At 46.9% G+C, this 16,886-nt stretch overlaps 48 non-coding genes across 48 annotated transcripts; all 48 read right to left on the reverse strand.

Annotated features, from left to right (window-relative positions):
- Positions 1-115: 115 nt before the first annotated feature.
- LOC136211223 (5S ribosomal RNA) lies at positions 116-234 on the reverse strand. Its single transcript, XR_010678438.1, has one exon. It is a non-coding gene; the product is annotated as a 5S ribosomal RNA (ribosomal RNA).
- Positions 235-493: 259 nt separating this feature from the next.
- On the reverse strand, positions 494-612 carry LOC136214351 (5S ribosomal RNA). Its single transcript, XR_010681441.1, has one exon. It is a non-coding gene; the product is annotated as a 5S ribosomal RNA (ribosomal RNA).
- Positions 613-794: 182 nt separating this feature from the next.
- LOC136212846 (5S ribosomal RNA) lies at positions 795-913 on the reverse strand. The gene has a single exon (XR_010679987.1). It is a non-coding gene; the product is annotated as a 5S ribosomal RNA (ribosomal RNA).
- A 260-nt stretch (positions 914-1,173) lies between these two features.
- On the reverse strand, positions 1,174-1,292 carry LOC136211224 (5S ribosomal RNA). Its single transcript, XR_010678439.1, has one exon. It is a non-coding gene; the product is annotated as a 5S ribosomal RNA (ribosomal RNA).
- Positions 1,293-1,473: 181 nt separating this feature from the next.
- Positions 1,474-1,592, reverse strand: LOC136213958 (5S ribosomal RNA). Its single transcript, XR_010681058.1, has one exon. It is a non-coding gene; the product is annotated as a 5S ribosomal RNA (ribosomal RNA).
- Positions 1,593-1,850: 258 nt separating this feature from the next.
- LOC136213873 (5S ribosomal RNA) lies at positions 1,851-1,969 on the reverse strand. The gene has a single exon (XR_010680970.1). It is a non-coding gene; the product is annotated as a 5S ribosomal RNA (ribosomal RNA).
- Positions 1,970-2,228: 259 nt separating this feature from the next.
- LOC136215155 (5S ribosomal RNA) lies at positions 2,229-2,347 on the reverse strand. The gene has a single exon (XR_010682204.1). It is a non-coding gene; the product is annotated as a 5S ribosomal RNA (ribosomal RNA).
- Positions 2,348-2,530: 183 nt separating this feature from the next.
- Positions 2,531-2,649, reverse strand: LOC136215025 (5S ribosomal RNA). The gene has a single exon (XR_010682081.1). It is a non-coding gene; the product is annotated as a 5S ribosomal RNA (ribosomal RNA).
- A 260-nt stretch (positions 2,650-2,909) lies between these two features.
- On the reverse strand, positions 2,910-3,028 carry LOC136211225 (5S ribosomal RNA). The gene has a single exon (XR_010678440.1). It is a non-coding gene; the product is annotated as a 5S ribosomal RNA (ribosomal RNA).
- Positions 3,029-3,287: 259 nt separating this feature from the next.
- Positions 3,288-3,406, reverse strand: LOC136212004 (5S ribosomal RNA). Its single transcript, XR_010679184.1, has one exon. It is a non-coding gene; the product is annotated as a 5S ribosomal RNA (ribosomal RNA).
- A 183-nt stretch (positions 3,407-3,589) lies between these two features.
- Positions 3,590-3,708, reverse strand: LOC136214549 (5S ribosomal RNA). The gene has a single exon (XR_010681630.1). It is a non-coding gene; the product is annotated as a 5S ribosomal RNA (ribosomal RNA).
- Positions 3,709-3,968: 260 nt separating this feature from the next.
- LOC136211226 (5S ribosomal RNA) lies at positions 3,969-4,087 on the reverse strand. Its single transcript, XR_010678441.1, has one exon. It is a non-coding gene; the product is annotated as a 5S ribosomal RNA (ribosomal RNA).
- A 182-nt stretch (positions 4,088-4,269) lies between these two features.
- LOC136211227 (5S ribosomal RNA) lies at positions 4,270-4,388 on the reverse strand. The gene has a single exon (XR_010678442.1). It is a non-coding gene; the product is annotated as a 5S ribosomal RNA (ribosomal RNA).
- Positions 4,389-4,646: 258 nt separating this feature from the next.
- LOC136214202 (5S ribosomal RNA) lies at positions 4,647-4,765 on the reverse strand. The gene has a single exon (XR_010681300.1). It is a non-coding gene; the product is annotated as a 5S ribosomal RNA (ribosomal RNA).
- A 259-nt stretch (positions 4,766-5,024) lies between these two features.
- Positions 5,025-5,143, reverse strand: LOC136211228 (5S ribosomal RNA). The gene has a single exon (XR_010678443.1). It is a non-coding gene; the product is annotated as a 5S ribosomal RNA (ribosomal RNA).
- A 182-nt stretch (positions 5,144-5,325) lies between these two features.
- LOC136212847 (5S ribosomal RNA) lies at positions 5,326-5,444 on the reverse strand. Its single transcript, XR_010679988.1, has one exon. It is a non-coding gene; the product is annotated as a 5S ribosomal RNA (ribosomal RNA).
- Positions 5,445-5,703: 259 nt separating this feature from the next.
- LOC136212392 (5S ribosomal RNA) lies at positions 5,704-5,822 on the reverse strand. Its single transcript, XR_010679552.1, has one exon. It is a non-coding gene; the product is annotated as a 5S ribosomal RNA (ribosomal RNA).
- A 258-nt stretch (positions 5,823-6,080) lies between these two features.
- Positions 6,081-6,199, reverse strand: LOC136214560 (5S ribosomal RNA). Its single transcript, XR_010681640.1, has one exon. It is a non-coding gene; the product is annotated as a 5S ribosomal RNA (ribosomal RNA).
- A 260-nt stretch (positions 6,200-6,459) lies between these two features.
- LOC136211229 (5S ribosomal RNA) lies at positions 6,460-6,578 on the reverse strand. Its single transcript, XR_010678444.1, has one exon. It is a non-coding gene; the product is annotated as a 5S ribosomal RNA (ribosomal RNA).
- A 259-nt stretch (positions 6,579-6,837) lies between these two features.
- LOC136212393 (5S ribosomal RNA) lies at positions 6,838-6,956 on the reverse strand. Its single transcript, XR_010679553.1, has one exon. It is a non-coding gene; the product is annotated as a 5S ribosomal RNA (ribosomal RNA).
- A 258-nt stretch (positions 6,957-7,214) lies between these two features.
- LOC136211231 (5S ribosomal RNA) lies at positions 7,215-7,333 on the reverse strand. The gene has a single exon (XR_010678446.1). It is a non-coding gene; the product is annotated as a 5S ribosomal RNA (ribosomal RNA).
- A 259-nt stretch (positions 7,334-7,592) lies between these two features.
- LOC136214584 (5S ribosomal RNA) lies at positions 7,593-7,711 on the reverse strand. The gene has a single exon (XR_010681665.1). It is a non-coding gene; the product is annotated as a 5S ribosomal RNA (ribosomal RNA).
- Positions 7,712-7,894: 183 nt separating this feature from the next.
- Positions 7,895-8,013, reverse strand: LOC136213153 (5S ribosomal RNA). The gene has a single exon (XR_010680280.1). It is a non-coding gene; the product is annotated as a 5S ribosomal RNA (ribosomal RNA).
- A 183-nt stretch (positions 8,014-8,196) lies between these two features.
- On the reverse strand, positions 8,197-8,315 carry LOC136213154 (5S ribosomal RNA). The gene has a single exon (XR_010680281.1). It is a non-coding gene; the product is annotated as a 5S ribosomal RNA (ribosomal RNA).
- Positions 8,316-8,573: 258 nt separating this feature from the next.
- Positions 8,574-8,692, reverse strand: LOC136212057 (5S ribosomal RNA). Its single transcript, XR_010679232.1, has one exon. It is a non-coding gene; the product is annotated as a 5S ribosomal RNA (ribosomal RNA).
- Positions 8,693-8,951: 259 nt separating this feature from the next.
- Positions 8,952-9,070, reverse strand: LOC136211702 (5S ribosomal RNA). The gene has a single exon (XR_010678896.1). It is a non-coding gene; the product is annotated as a 5S ribosomal RNA (ribosomal RNA).
- Positions 9,071-9,329: 259 nt separating this feature from the next.
- Positions 9,330-9,448, reverse strand: LOC136214585 (5S ribosomal RNA). The gene has a single exon (XR_010681666.1). It is a non-coding gene; the product is annotated as a 5S ribosomal RNA (ribosomal RNA).
- Positions 9,449-9,631: 183 nt separating this feature from the next.
- LOC136213155 (5S ribosomal RNA) lies at positions 9,632-9,750 on the reverse strand. The gene has a single exon (XR_010680282.1). It is a non-coding gene; the product is annotated as a 5S ribosomal RNA (ribosomal RNA).
- A 183-nt stretch (positions 9,751-9,933) lies between these two features.
- LOC136213156 (5S ribosomal RNA) lies at positions 9,934-10,052 on the reverse strand. Its single transcript, XR_010680283.1, has one exon. It is a non-coding gene; the product is annotated as a 5S ribosomal RNA (ribosomal RNA).
- A 258-nt stretch (positions 10,053-10,310) lies between these two features.
- On the reverse strand, positions 10,311-10,429 carry LOC136212058 (5S ribosomal RNA). Its single transcript, XR_010679233.1, has one exon. It is a non-coding gene; the product is annotated as a 5S ribosomal RNA (ribosomal RNA).
- A 259-nt stretch (positions 10,430-10,688) lies between these two features.
- Positions 10,689-10,807, reverse strand: LOC136211703 (5S ribosomal RNA). Its single transcript, XR_010678897.1, has one exon. It is a non-coding gene; the product is annotated as a 5S ribosomal RNA (ribosomal RNA).
- A 259-nt stretch (positions 10,808-11,066) lies between these two features.
- Positions 11,067-11,185, reverse strand: LOC136214586 (5S ribosomal RNA). The gene has a single exon (XR_010681667.1). It is a non-coding gene; the product is annotated as a 5S ribosomal RNA (ribosomal RNA).
- A 259-nt stretch (positions 11,186-11,444) lies between these two features.
- LOC136211704 (5S ribosomal RNA) lies at positions 11,445-11,563 on the reverse strand. Its single transcript, XR_010678898.1, has one exon. It is a non-coding gene; the product is annotated as a 5S ribosomal RNA (ribosomal RNA).
- A 259-nt stretch (positions 11,564-11,822) lies between these two features.
- Positions 11,823-11,941, reverse strand: LOC136214587 (5S ribosomal RNA). The gene has a single exon (XR_010681668.1). It is a non-coding gene; the product is annotated as a 5S ribosomal RNA (ribosomal RNA).
- A 183-nt stretch (positions 11,942-12,124) lies between these two features.
- Positions 12,125-12,243, reverse strand: LOC136213158 (5S ribosomal RNA). The gene has a single exon (XR_010680285.1). It is a non-coding gene; the product is annotated as a 5S ribosomal RNA (ribosomal RNA).
- A 183-nt stretch (positions 12,244-12,426) lies between these two features.
- LOC136213159 (5S ribosomal RNA) lies at positions 12,427-12,545 on the reverse strand. The gene has a single exon (XR_010680286.1). It is a non-coding gene; the product is annotated as a 5S ribosomal RNA (ribosomal RNA).
- A 258-nt stretch (positions 12,546-12,803) lies between these two features.
- On the reverse strand, positions 12,804-12,922 carry LOC136212059 (5S ribosomal RNA). The gene has a single exon (XR_010679234.1). It is a non-coding gene; the product is annotated as a 5S ribosomal RNA (ribosomal RNA).
- A 259-nt stretch (positions 12,923-13,181) lies between these two features.
- On the reverse strand, positions 13,182-13,300 carry LOC136211705 (5S ribosomal RNA). Its single transcript, XR_010678899.1, has one exon. It is a non-coding gene; the product is annotated as a 5S ribosomal RNA (ribosomal RNA).
- Positions 13,301-13,483: 183 nt separating this feature from the next.
- On the reverse strand, positions 13,484-13,602 carry LOC136212849 (5S ribosomal RNA). The gene has a single exon (XR_010679990.1). It is a non-coding gene; the product is annotated as a 5S ribosomal RNA (ribosomal RNA).
- Positions 13,603-13,860: 258 nt separating this feature from the next.
- Positions 13,861-13,979, reverse strand: LOC136212972 (5S ribosomal RNA). The gene has a single exon (XR_010680107.1). It is a non-coding gene; the product is annotated as a 5S ribosomal RNA (ribosomal RNA).
- Positions 13,980-14,238: 259 nt separating this feature from the next.
- Positions 14,239-14,357, reverse strand: LOC136211232 (5S ribosomal RNA). Its single transcript, XR_010678447.1, has one exon. It is a non-coding gene; the product is annotated as a 5S ribosomal RNA (ribosomal RNA).
- Positions 14,358-14,616: 259 nt separating this feature from the next.
- On the reverse strand, positions 14,617-14,735 carry LOC136211234 (5S ribosomal RNA). Its single transcript, XR_010678448.1, has one exon. It is a non-coding gene; the product is annotated as a 5S ribosomal RNA (ribosomal RNA).
- A 183-nt stretch (positions 14,736-14,918) lies between these two features.
- Positions 14,919-15,037, reverse strand: LOC136215197 (5S ribosomal RNA). Its single transcript, XR_010682243.1, has one exon. It is a non-coding gene; the product is annotated as a 5S ribosomal RNA (ribosomal RNA).
- A 257-nt stretch (positions 15,038-15,294) lies between these two features.
- Positions 15,295-15,413, reverse strand: LOC136211235 (5S ribosomal RNA). Its single transcript, XR_010678449.1, has one exon. It is a non-coding gene; the product is annotated as a 5S ribosomal RNA (ribosomal RNA).
- Positions 15,414-15,672: 259 nt separating this feature from the next.
- LOC136215173 (5S ribosomal RNA) lies at positions 15,673-15,791 on the reverse strand. Its single transcript, XR_010682221.1, has one exon. It is a non-coding gene; the product is annotated as a 5S ribosomal RNA (ribosomal RNA).
- A 183-nt stretch (positions 15,792-15,974) lies between these two features.
- LOC136214464 (5S ribosomal RNA) lies at positions 15,975-16,093 on the reverse strand. Its single transcript, XR_010681549.1, has one exon. It is a non-coding gene; the product is annotated as a 5S ribosomal RNA (ribosomal RNA).
- Positions 16,094-16,275: 182 nt separating this feature from the next.
- Positions 16,276-16,394, reverse strand: LOC136214876 (5S ribosomal RNA). Its single transcript, XR_010681942.1, has one exon. It is a non-coding gene; the product is annotated as a 5S ribosomal RNA (ribosomal RNA).
- A 258-nt stretch (positions 16,395-16,652) lies between these two features.
- Positions 16,653-16,771, reverse strand: LOC136212910 (5S ribosomal RNA). The gene has a single exon (XR_010680050.1). It is a non-coding gene; the product is annotated as a 5S ribosomal RNA (ribosomal RNA).
- Between the last annotated feature and the right edge of the window lie 115 nt (positions 16,772-16,886).

Consider the following 16,886-nt stretch of genomic DNA (forward strand, 5'->3'; position numbering starts at 1 on the left):
ATTAAATAATTAAAAAATGCACGTTGCAAAAAAGTTTGGGCCCGCCTCGAAAACGTGCACGCCATGGTGAAAAAAAAATTAAATAATTAAAAAATGCACGTTGCAAAAAAGTTTAGGGGTGCAACACGAGGACTTCCCAAGAGGTCACCCATCTTAGTACTACTCTCGCCCAAGCACGTTTAACTTCGGAGTTCTGATGGGATCCGGTGCATTAGTGCTGGTATGATCGCACCCGTCATCCCATGCAAAAACTAAGCATATATTCCATACTGGGCGCCCCTTTCTCCTGTATGCTCATCCTTCACGTGCATGCACAAGCCCCCGGACCCCAAACACTGACCCCCGCCTCGAAAACGTGCACGCCATGGTGAAAAAAAAATTAAATAATTAAAAAATGCACGTTGCAAAAAAGTTTGGGCCCGCCTCGAAAACGTGCACGCCATGGTGAAAAAAAAATTAAATAATTAAAAAATGCACGTTGCAAAAAAGTTTGGGGGTGCAACACGAGGACTTCCCAAGAGGTCACACATCTTAGTACTACTCTCGCCCAAGCACGTTTAACTTCGGAGTTCTGATGGGATCCGGTGCATTAGTGCTGGTATGATCGCACCCGTCATCCCATGCAAAAACTAAGCATATATTCCATACTGGGCGCCCCTTTCTCCCGTATGCTCATCCTTCACGTGCATGCACAAGCCCCCGGACCCCAAACACTGACCCCCGCCTCGAAAACATGCACGCCATGGTGAAAAAAAAATTAAATAATTAAAAAATGCACGTTGCAAAAAAGTTTGGGGGTGCAACACGAGGACTTCCCAAGAGGTCAACCATCTTAGTACTACTCTCGCCCAAGCACGTTTAACTTCGGAGTTCTGATGGGATCCGGTGCATTAGTGCTGGTATGATCGCACCCGTCATCACATGCAAAAACTAAGCATATATTCCATACTGGGCGCCCCTTTCTCCCGTATGCTCATCCTTCACGTGCATGCACAAGCCCCCGGACCCCAAACACTGACCCCCGCCTCGAAAACGTGCACGCCATGGTGAAAAAAAAAATTAAATAATTAAAAAATGCACGTTGCAAAAAAGTTTGGGCCCGCCTCGAAAACGTGCACGCCATGGTGAAAAAAAAATTAAATAATTAAAAAATGCACGTTGCAAAAAAGTTTAGGGGTGCAACACGAGGACTTCCCAAGAGGTCACCCATCTTAGTACTACTCTCGCCCAAGCACGTTTAACTTCGGAGTTCTGATGGGATCCGGTGCATTAGTGCTGGTATGATCGCACCCGTCATCCCATGCAAAAACTAAGCATATATTCCATACTGGGCGCCCCTTTCTCCCGTATGCTCATCCTTCACGTGCATGCACAAGCCCCCGGACCCCAAACACTGACCCCCGCCTCGAAAACGTGCACGCCAGGTGAAAAAAAAATTAAATAATTAAAAAATGCACGTTGCAAAAAAGTTTGGGGGTGCAACACGAGGACTTCCCAAGAGGTCACCCATCTTAGTACTACTCTCGCCCAAGCACGTTAAACTTCGGAGTTCTGATGGGATCCGGTGCATTAGTGCTGGTATGATCGCACCCGTCATCACATGCAAAAACTAAGCATATATTCCATACTGGGCGCCCCTTTCTCCCGTATGCTCATCCTTCACGTGCATGCACAAGCCCCCGGACCCCAAACACTGACCCCCGCCTCGAAAACGTGCACGCCATGGTGAAAAAAAATTAAATAATTAAAAAATGCACGTTGCAAAAAAGTTTGGGCCCGCCTCGAAAACGTGCACGCCATGGTGAAAAAAAAATTAAATAATTAAAAAATGCACGTTATAAAAAAGTTTAGGGGTGCAACACGAGGACTTCCCAAGAGGTCACCCATCTTAGTACTACTCTCGCCCAAGCACGTTTCACTTCGGAGTTCTGATGGGATCCGGTGCATTAGTGCTGGTATGATCGCACTCGTCATCCCATGCAAAAACTAAGCATATATTCCATACTGGGCGCCCCTTTCTCCCGTATGCTCATCCTTCACGTGCATGCACAAGCCCCCGGACCCCAAACACTGACCCCCGCCTCGAAAACGTGCACGCCATGGTGAAAAAAAAATTAAATAATTAAAAAATGCACGTTGCAAAAAAGTTTGGGCCCGCCTCGAAAACGTGCACGCCATGGTGAAAAAAAAATTAAATAATTAAAAAATGCACGTTGCAAAAAAGTTTGGGGGTGCAACACGAGGACTTTCCAAGAGGTCACCCATCTTAGTACTACTCTCGCCCAAGCACGTTTAACTTCGGGGTTCTGATGGGATCCGGTGCATTAGTGCTGGTATGATCGCACCCGTCATCCCATGCAAAAACTAAGCATATATTCCATACTGGGCGCCCCTTTCTCCCGTATGCTCATCCTTCACGTGCATGCACAAGCCCCCGGACCCCAAACACTGACCCCCGCCTCGAAAACATGCACGCCATGGTGAAAAAAAAAATTAAATAATTAAAAAATGCACGTTGCAAAAAAGTTTGGGGGTGCAACACGAGGACTTCCCAAGAGGTCAACCATCTTAGTACTACTCTCGCCCAAGCACGTTCAACTTCGGAGTTCTGATGGGATCCGGTGCATTAGTGCTGGTATGATTGCACCCGTCATCACATGCAAAAACTAAGCATATATTCCATACTGGGCGCCCCTTTCTCCCGTATGCTCATCCTTCACGTGCATGCACAAGCCCCCGGACCCCAAACACTGACCCCCGCCTCGAAAACGTGCACGCCATGGTGAAAAAAAAAATTAAATAATTAAAAAATGCACGTTGCAAAAAAGTTTGGGCCCGCCTCGAAAACGTGCACGCCATGGTGAAAAAAAAATTAAATAATTAAAAAATGCACGTTGCAAAAAAGTTTAGGGGTGCAACACGAGGACTTCCCAAGAGGTCACCCATCTTAGTACTACTCTCGCCCAAGCACGTTTAACTTCGGAGTTCTGATGGGATCCGGTGCATTAGTGCTGGTATGATCGCACCCGTCATCCCATGCAAAAACTAAGCATATATTCCATACTGGGCGCCCCTTTCTCCCGTATGCTCATCCTTCACGTGCATGCACAAGCCCCCGGACCCCAAACACTGACCCCCGCCTCGAAAACGTGCACGCCATGGTGAAAAAAAAATTAAATAATTAAAAAATGCACGTTGCAAAAAAGTTTGGGCCCACCTCGAAAACGTGCACGCCATGGTGAAAAAAAAATTAAATAATTAAAAAATGCACGTTGCAAAAAAGTTTGGGGGTGCAACACGAGGACTTCCCAAGAGGTCACCCATCTTAGTACTACTCTCGCCCAAGCACGTTTAACTTCGGAGTTCTGATGGGATCCGGTGCATTAATGCTGGTATGATCGCACCCGTCATCCCATGCAAAAACTAAGCATATATTCCATACTGGGCGCCCCTTTCTCCCGTATGCTCATCCTTCACGTGCATGCACAAGCCCCCGGACCCCAAACACTGACCCCCGCCTCGAAAACATGCACTCCATGGTGAAAAAAAAAATTAAATAATTAAAAAATGCACGTTGCAAAAAAGTTTGGGGGTGCAACACGAGGATTTCCCAAGAGGTCAACCATCTTAGTACTACTCTCGCCCAAGCACGTTTAACTTCAGAGTTCTGATGGGATCCGGTGCATTAGTGCTGGTATGATCGCACCCGTCATCACATGCAAAAACTAAGCATATATTCCATACTGGGCGCCCCTTTCTCCCGTATGCTCATCCTTCACGTGCATGCACAAGCCCCCGGACCCCAAACACTGACCCCCGCCTCGAAAACGTGCACGCCATGGTGAAAAAAAAAATTAAATAATTAAAAAATGCACGTTGCAAAAAAGTTTGGGCCCGCCTCGAAAACGTGCACGCCATGGTGAAAAAAAAATTAAATAATTAAAAAATGCACGTTGCAAAAAAGTTTAGGGGTGCAACACGAGGACTTCCCAAGAGGTCACCCATCTTAGTACTACTCTCGCCCAAGCACGTTTAACTTCGGAGTTCTGATGGGATCCGGTGCATTAGTGCTGGTATGATCGCACCCGTCATCCCATGCAAAAACTAAGCATATATTCCATACTGGGCGCCCCTTTCTCCCGTATGCTCATCCTTCACGTGCATGCACAAGCCCCCGGACCCCAAACACTGACCCCCGCCTCGAAAACGTGCACGCCATGGTGAAAAAAAAATTAAATAATTAAAAAATGCACGTTGCAAAAAAGTTTGGGGGTGCAACACGAGGACTTCCCAAGAGGTCACCCATCTTAGTACTACTCTCGCCCAAGCACGTTTAACTTCGGAGTTCTGATGGGATCCGGTGCATTAGTGCTGGTATGATCGCACCCGTCATCACATGCAAAAACTAAGCATATATTCCATACTGGGCGCCCCTTTCTCCCGTATGCTCATCCTTCACGTGCATGCACAAGCCCCCGGACCCCAAACACTGACCCCCGCCTCGAAAACGTGCACGCCATGGTGAAAAAAAATTAAATAATTAAAAAATGCACGTTGCAAAAAAGTTTGGGCCCGCCTCGAAAACGTGCACGCCATGGTGAAAAAAAAATTAAATAATTAAAAAATGCACATTATAAAAAAGTTTAGGGGTGCAACACGAGGACTTCCCAAGAGGTCACCCATCTTAGTACTACTCTTGCCCAAGCACGTTTCACTTCGGAGTTCTGATGGGATCCGGTGCATTAGTGCTGGTATGATCGCACCCGTCATCCCATGCAAAAACTAAGCATATATTCCATACTGGGCGCCCCTTTCTCCCGTATGCTCATCCTTCACGTGCATGCACAAGCCCCCGGACCCCAAACACTGACCCCCGCCTCGAAAACGTGCACGCCATGGTGAAAAAAAAATTAAATAATTAAAAAATGCACGTTGCAAAAAAGTTTGGGCCCGCCTCGAAAACGTGCACGCCATGGTGAAAAAAAAATTAAATAATTAAAAAATGCACGTTGCAAAAAAGTTTGGGGGTGCAACACGAGGACTTCCCAAGAGGTCACCCATCTTAGTACTACTCTCGCCCAAGCACGTTTAACTTCGGAGTTCTGATGGGATCCGGTGCATTAGTGCTGGTATGATCGCACCCGTCATCCCATGCAAAAACTAAGCATATATTCCATACTGGGCGCCCCTTTCTCCCGTATGCTCATCCTTCACGTGCATGCACAAGCCCCCGGACCCCAAACACTGACCCCCGCCTCGAAAACATGCACGCCATGGTGAAAAAAAAATTAAATAATTAAAAAATGCACGTTGCAAAAAAGTTTGGGGGTGCAACACGAGGACTTCCCAAGAGGTCAACCATCTTAGTACTACTCTCGCCCAAGCACGTTTAACTTCGGAGTTCTGATGGGATCCGGTGCATTAGTGCTGGTATGATCGCACCCGTCATCCCATGCAAAAACTAAGCATATATTCCATACTGGGCGCCCCTTTCTCCCGTATGCTCATCCTTCACGTGCATGCACAAGCCCCCGGACCCCAAACACTGACCCCCGCCTCGAAAACGTGCACGCCATGGTGAAAAAAAAATTAAATAATTAAAAAATGCACGTTGCAAAAAAGTTTGGGCCCGCCTCGAAAACGTGCACGCCATGGTGAAAAAAAAATTAAATAATCAAAAAATGCACGTTGCAAAAAAGTTTGGGGGTGCAACACGAGGACTTCCCAAGAGGTCACCCATCTTAGTACTACTCTCGCCCAAGCACGTTTAACTTCAGAGTTCTGATGGGATCCGGTGCATTAGTGCTGGTATGATCGCACCCATCATCCCATGCAAAAACTAAGCATATATTCCATACTGGGCGCCCCTTTCTCCCGTATGCTCATCCTTCACGTGCATGCACAAGCCCCCGGACCCCAAACACTGACCCCCGCCTCGAAAATGTGCACGCCATGGTGAAAAAAAATTAAATAATTAAAAAATGCACGTTTCAAAAAAGTTTGGGCCCGCCTCGAAAACGTGCACGCCATGGTGAAAAAAAAATTAAATAATTAAAAAATGCACGTTATAAAAAAGTTTAGGGGTGCAACACGAGGACTTCCCAAGAGGTCACCCATCTTAGTACTACTCTCGCCCAAGCACGTTTAACTTCGAAGTTCTGATGGGATCTGGTGCATTAGTGCTGGTATGATCGCACCCGTCATCCCATGCAAAAACTAAGCATATATTCCATACTGGGCGCCCCTTTCTCCTGTATGCTCATCCTTCACGTGCATGTACAAGCCCCCGGACCCCAAACACTGACCCCCGCCTCGAAAACGTGCACACCATGGTGAAAAAAAAAATTAAATAATTAAAAAATGCACGTTGCAAAAAAGTTTGGGCCCGCCTCGAAAACGTGCACGCCATGGTGAAAAAAAAATTAAATAATTAAAAAATGCACGTTGCAAAAAAGTTTAGGGGTGCAACACGAGGACTTCCCAAGAGGTCACCCATCTTAGTACTACTCTCGCCCAAGCACGTTTAACTTCGGAGTTCTGATGGGATCCGGTGCATTAGTGCTGGTATGATCGCACCCGTCATCCCATGCAAAAACTAAGCATATATTCCATACTGGGCGCCCCTTTCTCCCGTATGCTCATCCTTCACGTGCATGCACAAGCCCCCGGACCCCAAACACTGACCCCCGCCTCGAAAACGTGCACGCCATGGTGAAAAAAAAATTAAATAATTAAAAAATGCACGTTGCAAAAAAGTTTGGGCCCGCCTCGAAAACGTGCACGCCATGGTGAAAAAAAAATTAAATAATTAAAAAATGCACGTTGCAAAAAAGTTTGGGGGTGCAACACGAGGACTTCCCAAGAGGTCACCCATCTTAGTACTACTCTCGCCCAAGCACGTTTAACTTCAGAGTTCTGATGGGATCCGGTGCATTAGTGCTGGTATGATCGCACCCATCATCCCATGCAAAAACTAAGCATATATTCCATACTGGGCGCCCCTTTCTCCCGTATGCTCATCCTTCACGTGCATGCACAAGCCCCCGGACCCCAAACACTGACCCCCGCCTCGAAAATGTGCACGCCATGGTGAAAAAAAATTAAATAATTAAAAAATGCACGTTTCAAAAAAGTTTGGGCCCGCCTCGAAAACGTGCACGCCATGGTGAAAAAAAAATTAAATAATTAAAAAATGCACGTTATAAAAAAGTTTAGGGGTGCAACACGAGGACTTCCCAAGAGGTCACCCATCTTAGTACTACTCTCGCCCAAGCACGTTTAACTTCGGAGTTCTGATGGGATCCGGTGCATTAGTGCTGGTATGATCGCACCCGTCATCCCATGCAAAAACTAAGCATATATTCCATACTGGGCGCCCCTTTCTCCCGTATGCTCATCCTTCACGTGCATGCACAAGCCCCCGGACCCCAAACACTGACCCCTGCCTCGAAAACGTGCACGCCATGGTGAAAAAAAAATTAAATAATTAAAAAATGCACGTTGGAAAAAAGTTTGGGCCCGCCTCGAAAACGTGCACGCCATGGTGAAAAAAAAATTAAATAATTAAAAAATGCACGTTGCAAAAAAGTTTGGGGGTGCAACACGAGGACTTCCGAAGAGGTCACCCATCTTAGTACTACTCTCACCCAAGCACGTTTAACTTCGGAGTTCTGATGGGATCCGGTGCATTAGTGCTGGTATGATCGCACCCGTCATCCCATGCAAAAACTAAGCATATATTCCATACTGGGCGCCCCTTTCTCCCGTATGCTCATCCTTCACGTGCATGCACAAGCCCCCGGACCCCAAACACTGACCCCCGCCTCGAAAACATGCACGCCATGGTGAAAAAAAAAATTAAATAATTAAAAAATGCACGTTGCAAAAAAGTTTGGGGGTGCAACACGAGGACTTCCGAAGAGGTCACCCATCTTAGTACTACTCTCGCCCAAGCACGTTTAACTTCGGAGTTCTGATGGGATCCGGTGCATTAGTGCTGGTATGATCGCACCCGTCATCCCATGCAAAAACTAAGCATATATTCCATACTAGGCGCCCCTTTCTCCCGTATGCTCATCCTTCACGTGCATGCACAAGCCCCCGGACCCCAAACACTGACCCCCGCCTCGAAAACATGCACGCCATGGTGAAAAAAAAAATTAAATAATTAAAAAATGCACGTTGCAAAAAAGTTTGGGGGTGCAACACGAGGACTTCCGAAGAGGTCACCCATCTTAGTACTACTCTCGCCCAAGCACGTTTAACTTCGGAGTTCTGATGGGATCCGGTGCATTAGTGCTGGTATGATCGCACCCGTCATCCCATGCAAAAACTAAGCATATATTCCATACTAGGCGCCCCTTTCTCCCGTATGCTCATCCTTCACGTGCATGCACAAGCCCCCGGACCCCAAACACTGACCCCCGCCTCGAAAACGTGCACGCCATGGTGAAAAAAAATTAAATAATTAAAAAATGCACGTTGCAAAAAAGTTTGGGCCCGCCTCGAAAACGTGCACGCCATGGTGAAAAAAAAATTAAATAATTAAAAAATGCACATTGCAAAAAAGTTTAGGGGTGCAACACGAGGACTTCCCAAGAGGTCACCCATCTTAGTACTACTCTCGCCCAAGCACGTTTCACTTCGGAGTTCTGATGGGATCCGGTGCATTAGTGCTGGTATGATCGCACCCGTCATCCCATGCAAAAACTAAGCATATATTCCATACTGGGCGCCCCTTTCTCCCGTATGCTCATCCTTCACGTGCATGCACAAGCCCCCGGACCCCAAACACTGACCCCCGCCTCGAAAACGTGCACGCCATGGTGAAAAAAAAATTAAATAATTAAAAAATGCACGTTGCAAAAAAGTTTGGGCCCGCCTCGAAAACGTGCACGCCATGGTGAAAAAAAAATTAAATAATTAAAAAATGCACGTTGCAAAAAAGTTTGGGAGTGCAACACGAGGACTTCCCAAGAGGTCACCCATCTTAGTACTACTCTCGCCCAAGCACGTTTAACTTCGGAGTTCTGATGGGATCCGGTGCATTAGTGCTGGTATGATCGCACCCGTCATCCCATGCAAAAACTAAGCATATATTCCATACTGGGCGCCCCTTTCTCCCGTATGCTCATCCTTCACGTGCATGCACAAGCCCCCGGACCCCAAACACTGACCCCTGCCTCGAAAACGTGCACGCCATGGTGAAAAAAAAATTAAATAATTAAAAAATGCACGTTGCAAAAAAGTTTGGGCCCGCCTCGAAAACGTGCACGCCATGGTGAAAAAAAAATTAAATAATTAAAAAATGCACGTTGCAAAAAAGTTTGGGGGTGCAACACGAGGACTTCCGAAGAGGTCACCCATCTTAGTACTACTCTCACCCAAGCACGTTTAACTTCGGAGTTCTGATGGGATCCGGTGCATTAGTGCTGGTATGATCGCACCCGTCATCCCATGCAAAAACTAAGCATATATTCCATACTGGGCGCCCCTTTCTCCCGTATGCTCATCCTTCACGTGCATGCACAAGCCCCCGGACCCCAAACACTGACCCCCGCCTCGAAAACATGCACGCCATGGTGAAAAAAAAAATTAAATAATTAAAAAATGCACGTTGCAAAAAAGTTTGGGGGTGCAACACGAGGACTTCCGAAGAGGTCACCCATCTTAGTACTACTCTCGCCCAAGCACGTTTAACTTCGGAGTTCTGATGGGATCCGGTGCATTAGTGCTGGTATGATCGCACCCGTCATCCCATGCAAAAACTAAGCATATATTCCATACTAGGCGCCCCTTTCTCCCGTATGCTCATCCTTCACGTGCATGCACAAGCCCCCGGACCCCAAACACTGACCCCCGCCTCGAAAACATGCACGCCATGGTGAAAAAAAAAATTAAATAATTAAAAAATGCACGTTGCAAAAAAGTTTGGGGGTGCAACACGAGGACTTCCGAAGAGGTCACCCATCTTAGTACTACTCTCGCCCAAGCACGTTTAACTTCGGAGTTCTGATGGGATCCGGTGCATTAGTGCTGGTATGATCGCACCCGTCATCCCATGCAAAAACTAAGCATATATTCCATACTAGGCGCCCCTTTCTCCCGTATGCTCATCCTTCACGTGCATGCACAAGCCCCCGGACCCCAAACACTGACCCCCGCCTCGAAAACGTGCACGCCATGGTGAAAAAAAATTAAATAATTAAAAAATGCACGTTGCAAAAAAGTTTGGGCCCGCCTCGAAAACGTGCACGCCATGGTGAAAAAAAAATTAAATAATTAAAAAATGCACATTGCAAAAAAGTTTAGGGGTGCAACACGAGGACTTCCCAAGAGGTCACCCATCTTAGTACTACTCTCGCCCAAGCACGTTTCACTTCGGAGTTCTGATGGGATCCGGTGCATTAGTGCTGGTATGATCGCACCCGTCATCCCATGCAAAAACTAAGCATATATTCCATACTGGGCGCCCCTTTCTCCCGTATGCTCATCCTTCACGTGCATGCACAAGCCCCCGGACCCCAAACACTGACCCCCGCCTCGAAAACGTGCACGCCATGGTGAAAAAAAAATTAAATAATTAAAAAATGCACGTTGCAAAAAAGTTTGGGCCCGCCTCGAAAACGTGCACGCCATGGTGAAAAAAAAATTAAATAATTAAAAAATGCACGTTGCAAAAAAGTTTGGGAGTGCAACACGAGGACTTCCCAAGAGGTCACCCATCTTAGTACTACTCTCGCCCAAGCACGTTTAACTTCGGAGTTCTGATGGGATCCGGTGCATTAGTGCTGGTATGATCGCACCCGTCATCCCATGCAAAAACTAAGCATATATTCCATACTGGGCGCCCCTTTCTCCCGTATGCTCATCCTTCACGTGCATGCACAAGCCCCCGGACCCCAAACACTGACCCCTGCCTCGAAAACGTGCACGCCATGGTGAAAAAAAAATTAAATAATTAAAAAATGCACGTTGCAAAAAAGTTTGGGCCCGCCTCGAAAACGTGCACGCCATGGTGAAAAAAAAATTAAATAATTAAAAAATGCACGTTGCAAAAAAGTTTGGGGGTGCAACACGAGGACTTCCGAAGAGGTCACCCATCTTAGTACTACTCTCACCCAAGCACGTTTAACTTCGGAGTTCTGATGGGATCCGGTGCATTAGTGCTGGTATGATCGCACCCGTCATCCCATGCAAAAACTAAGCATATATTCCATACTGGGCGCCCCTTTCTCCCGTATGCTCATCCTTCACGTGCATGCACAAGCCCCCGGACCCCAAACACTGACCCCCGCCTCGAAAACGTGCACGCCATGGTGAAAAAAAAATTAAATAATTAAAAAATGCACGTTGCAAAAAAGTTTGGGCCCGCCTCGAAAACGTGCACGCCATGGTGAAAAAAAAATTAAATAATTAAAAAATGCACGTTGCAAAAAAGTTTGGGAGTGCAACACGAGGACTTCCCAAGAGGTCACCCATCTTAGTACTACTCTCGCCCAAGCACGTTTAACTTCGGAGTTCTGATGGGATCCGGTGCATTAGTGCTGGTATGATCGCACCCGTCATCCCATGCAAAAACTAAGCATATATTCCATACTGGGCGCCCCTTTCTCCCGTATGCTCATCCTTCACGTGCATGCACAAGCCCCCGGACCCCAAACACTGACCCCTGCCTCGAAAACGTGCACGCCATGGTGAAAAAAAAATTAAATAATTAAAAAATGCACGTTGCAAAAAAGTTTGGGCCCGCCTCGAAAACGTGCACGCCATGGTGAAAAAAAAATTAAATAATTAAAAAATGCACGTTGCAAAAAAGTTTGGGGGTGCAACACGAGGACTTCCGAAGAGGTCACCCATCTTAGTACTACTCTCACCCAAGCACGTTTAACTTCGGAGTTCTGATGGGATCCGGTGCATTAGTGCTGGTATGATCGCACCCGTCATCCCATGCAAAAACTAAGCATATATTCCATACTGGGCGCCCCTTTCTCCCGTATGCTCATCCTTCACGTGCATGCACAAGCCCCCGGACCCCAAACACTGACCCCCGCCTCGAAAACATGCACGCCATGGTGAAAAAAAAAATTAAATAATTAAAAAATGCACGTTGCAAAAAAGTTTGGGGGTGCAACACGAGGACTTCCGAAGAGGTCACCCATCTTAGTACTACTCTCGCCCAAGCACGTTTAACTTCGGAGTTCTGATGGGATCCGGTGCATTAGTGCTGGTATGATCGCACCCGTCATCCCATGCAAAAACTAAGCATATATTCCATACTAGGCGCCCCTTTCTCCCGTATGCTCATCCTTCACGTGCATGCACAAGCCCCCGGACCCCAAACACTGACCCCCGCCTCGAAAACATGCACGCCATGGTGAAAAAAAAAATTAAATAATTAAAAAATGCACGTTGCAAAAAAGTTTGGGGGTGCAACACGAGGACTTCCGAAGAGGTCACCCATCTTAGTACTACTCTCGCCCAAGCACGTTTAACTTCGGAGTTCTGATGGGATCCGGTGCATTAGTGCTGGTATGATCGCACCCGTCATCCCATGCAAAAACTAAGCATATATTCCATACTAGGCGCCCCTTTCTCCCGTATGCTCATCCTTCACGTGCATGCACAAGCCCCCGGACCCCAAACACTGACCCCCGCCTCGAAAACGTGCACGCCATGGTGAAAAAAAATTAAATAATTAAAAAATGCACGTTGCAAAAAAGTTTGGGCCCGCCTCGAAAACGTGCACGCCATGGTGAAAAAAAAATTAAATAATTAAAAAATGCACATTGCCAAAAAGTTTAGGGGTGCAACACGAGGACTTCCCAAGAGGTCACCCATCTTAGTACTACTCTCGCCCAAGCACGTTTCACTTCGGAGTTCTGATGGGATCCGGTGCATTAGTGCTGGTATGATCGCACCCGTCATCCCATGCAAAAACTAAGCATATATTCCATACTGGGCGCCCCTTTCTCCCGTATGCTCATCCTTCACGTGCATGCACAAGCCCCCGGACCCCAAACACTGACCCCCGCCTCGAAAACGTGCACGCCATGGTGAAAAAAAAATTAAATAATTAAAAAATGCACGTTGCAAAAAAGTTTGGGCCCGCCTCGAAAACGTGCACGCCATGGTGAAAAAAAAATTAAATAATTAAAAAATGCACGTTGCAAAAAAGTTTGGGAGTGCAACACGAGGACTTCCCAAGAGGTCACCCATCTTAGTACTACTCTCGCCCAAGCACGTTTAACTTCGGAGTTCTGATGGGATCCGGTGCATTAGTGCTGGTATGATCGCACCCGTCATCCCATGCAAAAACTAAGCATATATTCCATACTGGGCGCCCCTTTCTCCCGTATGCTCATCCTTCACGTGCATGCACAAGCCCCCGGACCCCAAACACTGACCCCCGCCTCGAAAACATGCACGCCATGGTGAAAAAAAAAATTAAATAATTAAAAAATGCACGTTGCAAAAAAGTTTGGGGGTGCAACACGAGGACTTCCCAAGAGGTCAACCATCTTAGTACTACTCTCGCCCAAGCACGTTTAACTTCGGAGTTCTGATGGGATCCGGTGCATTAGTGCTGGTATGATCGCACCCGTCATCACATGCAAAAACTAAGCATATATTCCATACTGGGCGCCCCTTTCTCCCGTATGCTCATCCTTCACGTGCATGCACAAGCCCCCGGACCCCAAACACTGACCCCCGCCTCGAAAACGTGCACGCCATGGTGAAAAAAAATTAAATAATTAAAAAATGCACGTTGCAAAAAAGTTTGGGCCCGCCTCGAAAACGTGCACGCCATGGTGAAAAAAAAATTAAATAATTAAAAAATGCACGTTATAAAAAAGTTTAGGGGTGCAACACGAGGACTTCCCAAGAGGTCACCCATCTTAGTACTACTCTCGCCCAAGCACGTTTAGCTTCGGAGTTCTGATGGGATCCAGTGCATTAGTGCTGGTATGATCGCACCCGTCATCCCATGCAAAAACTAAGCATATATTCCATACTGGGCGCCCCTTTCTCCCGTATGCTCATCCTTCACGTGCATGCACAAGCCCCCGGACCCCAAACACTGACCCCCGCCTCGAAAACGTGCACGCCATGGTGAAAAAAAAATTAAATAATTAAAAAATGCACGTTGCAAAAAAGTTTGGGCCCGCCTCGAAAACGTGCACGCCATGGTGAAAAAAAAATTAAATAATTAAAAAATGCACGTTGCAAAAAAGTTTAGGGGTGCAACACGAGGACTTCCCAAGAGGTCACCCATCTTAGTACTACTCTCGCCCAAGCACGTTTAACTTCGGAGTTCTGATGGGATCCGGTGCATTAGTGCTGGTATGATCGCACCCGTCATCCCATGCAAAAACTAAGCATATATTCCATACTGGGCGCCCCTTTCTCCCGTATGCTCATCCTTCACGTGCATGCACAAGCCCCCGGACCCCAAACACTGACCCCCGCCTCGAAAACGTGCACGCCATGGTGAAAAAAAAATTAAATAATTAAAAAATGCACGTTGCAAAAAAGTTTGGGCCCGCCTCGAAAACGTGCACGCCATGGTGAAAAAAAAATTAAATAATTAAAAAATGCACGTTGCAAAAAAGTTTGGGGGTGCAACACGAGGACTTCCCAAGAGGTCACCCATCTTAGTACTACTCTCGCCCAAGCACGTTTAACTTCGGAGTTCTGATGGGATCCGGTGCATTAGTGCTGGTATGATCGCACCCGTCATCCCATGCAAAAACTAAGCATATATTCCATACTGGGCGCCCCTTTCTCCCGTATGCTCATCCTTCACGTGCATGCACAAGCCCCCGGACCCCAAACACTGACCCCCGCCTCGAAAACATGCACGCCATGGTGAAAAAAAAAATTAAATAATTAAAAAATGCACGTTGCAAAAAAGTTTGGGGGTGCAACACGAGGACTTCCCAAGAGGTCACCCATCTTAGTACTACTCTCGCCCAGGCACGTTTAACTTCGGAGTTCTGATGTGATCCGGTGCATTAGTGCTGGTATGATCTCACCCGTTATCACATGCAAAAACTAAGCATATATTCCATACTGGGCGCCCCTTTCTCCCGTATGCTCATCCTTCACGTGCATGCACAAGCCCCCGGACCCCAAACACTGACCCCCGCCTCGAAAACGTGCACGCCATGGTGAAAAAAAATTAAATAATTAAAAAATGCACGTTGCAAAAAAGTTTGGGCCCGCCTCGAAAACGTGCACGCCATGGTGAAAAAAAATTAAATAATTAAAAAATGCACGTTATAAAAAAGTTTAGGGGTGCAACACGAGGACTTCCCAAGAGGTCACCCATCTTAGTACTACTCTCGCCCAAGCACGTTTAACTTCGGAGTTCTGATGGGATCCGGTGCATTAGTGCTGGTATGATCGCACCCGTCATCCCATGCAAAAACTAAGCATATATTCCATACTGGGCGCCCCTTTCTCCCGTATGCTCATCCTTCACGTGCATGCACAAGCCCCCGGACCCCAAACACTGACCCCTGCCTCGAAAACGTGCACGCCATGGTGAAAAAAAAATTAAATAATTAAAAAATGCACGTTGCAAAAAAGTTTGGGCCCGCCTCGAAAACGTGCACGCCATGGTGAAAAAAAAATTAAATAATTAAAAAATGCACGTTGCAAAAAAGTTTGGGGGTGCAACACGAGGACTTCCGAAGAGCTCACCCATCTTAGTACTACTCTCGCCCAAGCACGTTTAACTTCGGAGTTCTGATGGGATCCGGTGCATTAGTGCTGGTATGATCGCACCCGTCATCCCATGCAAAAACTAAGCATATATTCCATACTGGGCGCCCCTTTCTCCCGTATGCTCATCCTTCACGTGCATGCACAAGCCCCCGGACCCCAAACACTGACCCCCGCCTCGAAAACATGCACGCCATGGTGAAAAAAAAAATTAAATAATTAAAAAATGCACGTTGCAAAAAAGTTTGGGGGTGCAACACGAGGACTTCCGAAGAGGTCACCCATCTTAGTACTACTCTCGCCCAAGCACGTTTATCTTCGGAGTTCTGATGGGATCCGGTGCATTAGTGCTGGTATGATCGCACCCGTCATCCCATGCAAAAACTAAGCATATATTCCATACTGGGCGCCCCTTTCTCCCGTATGCTCATCCTTCACGTGCATACACAAGCCCCCGGACCCCAAACACTGACCCCCGCCTCGAAAACATGCACGCCATGGTGAAAAAAAAATTAAATAATTAAAAAATGCACGTTGCAAAAAAGTTTGGGGGTGCAACACGAGGACTTCCCAAGAGGTCAACCATCTTATTACTACTCTCGCCCAAGCACGTTTAACTTCGGAGTTCTGATGGGATCCGGTGCATTAGTGCTGGTATGATCGCACCCGTCATCACATGCAAAAACTAAGCATATATTCCATACTGGGCGCCCCTTTCTCCCGTATGCTCATCCTTCACGTGCATGCACAAGCCCCCGGACCCCAAACACTGACCCCCGCCTCGAAAACGTGCACGCCATGGTGAAAAAAAATTAAATAATTAAAAAATGCACGTTGCAAAAAAGTTTGGGCCCGCCTCGAAAACGTGCACGCCATGGTGAAAAAAAAATTAAATAATTAAAAAATGCACGTTGCAAAAAAGTTTAGGGGTGCAACACGAGGACTTCCCAAGAGGTCACCCATCTTAGTACTACTCTCGCCCAAGCACGTTTATCTTCGGAGTTCTGATGGGATCCGGTGCATTAGTGCTGGTATGATCGCACCCGTCATCCCATGCAAAAACTAAGCATATATTCCATACTGGGCGCCCCTTTCTCCCGTATGCTCATCCTTCACGTGCATGCACAAGCCCCCGGACCCCAAACACTGACCCCCGCCTC

This window comes from Euphorbia lathyris, chromosome 1 (genome assembly GCF_963576675.1).
Source record: "Euphorbia lathyris chromosome 1, ddEupLath1.1, whole genome shotgun sequence".
In the NCBI taxonomy this organism is placed as follows: domain Eukaryota; kingdom Viridiplantae; phylum Streptophyta; class Magnoliopsida; order Malpighiales; family Euphorbiaceae; genus Euphorbia; species Euphorbia lathyris.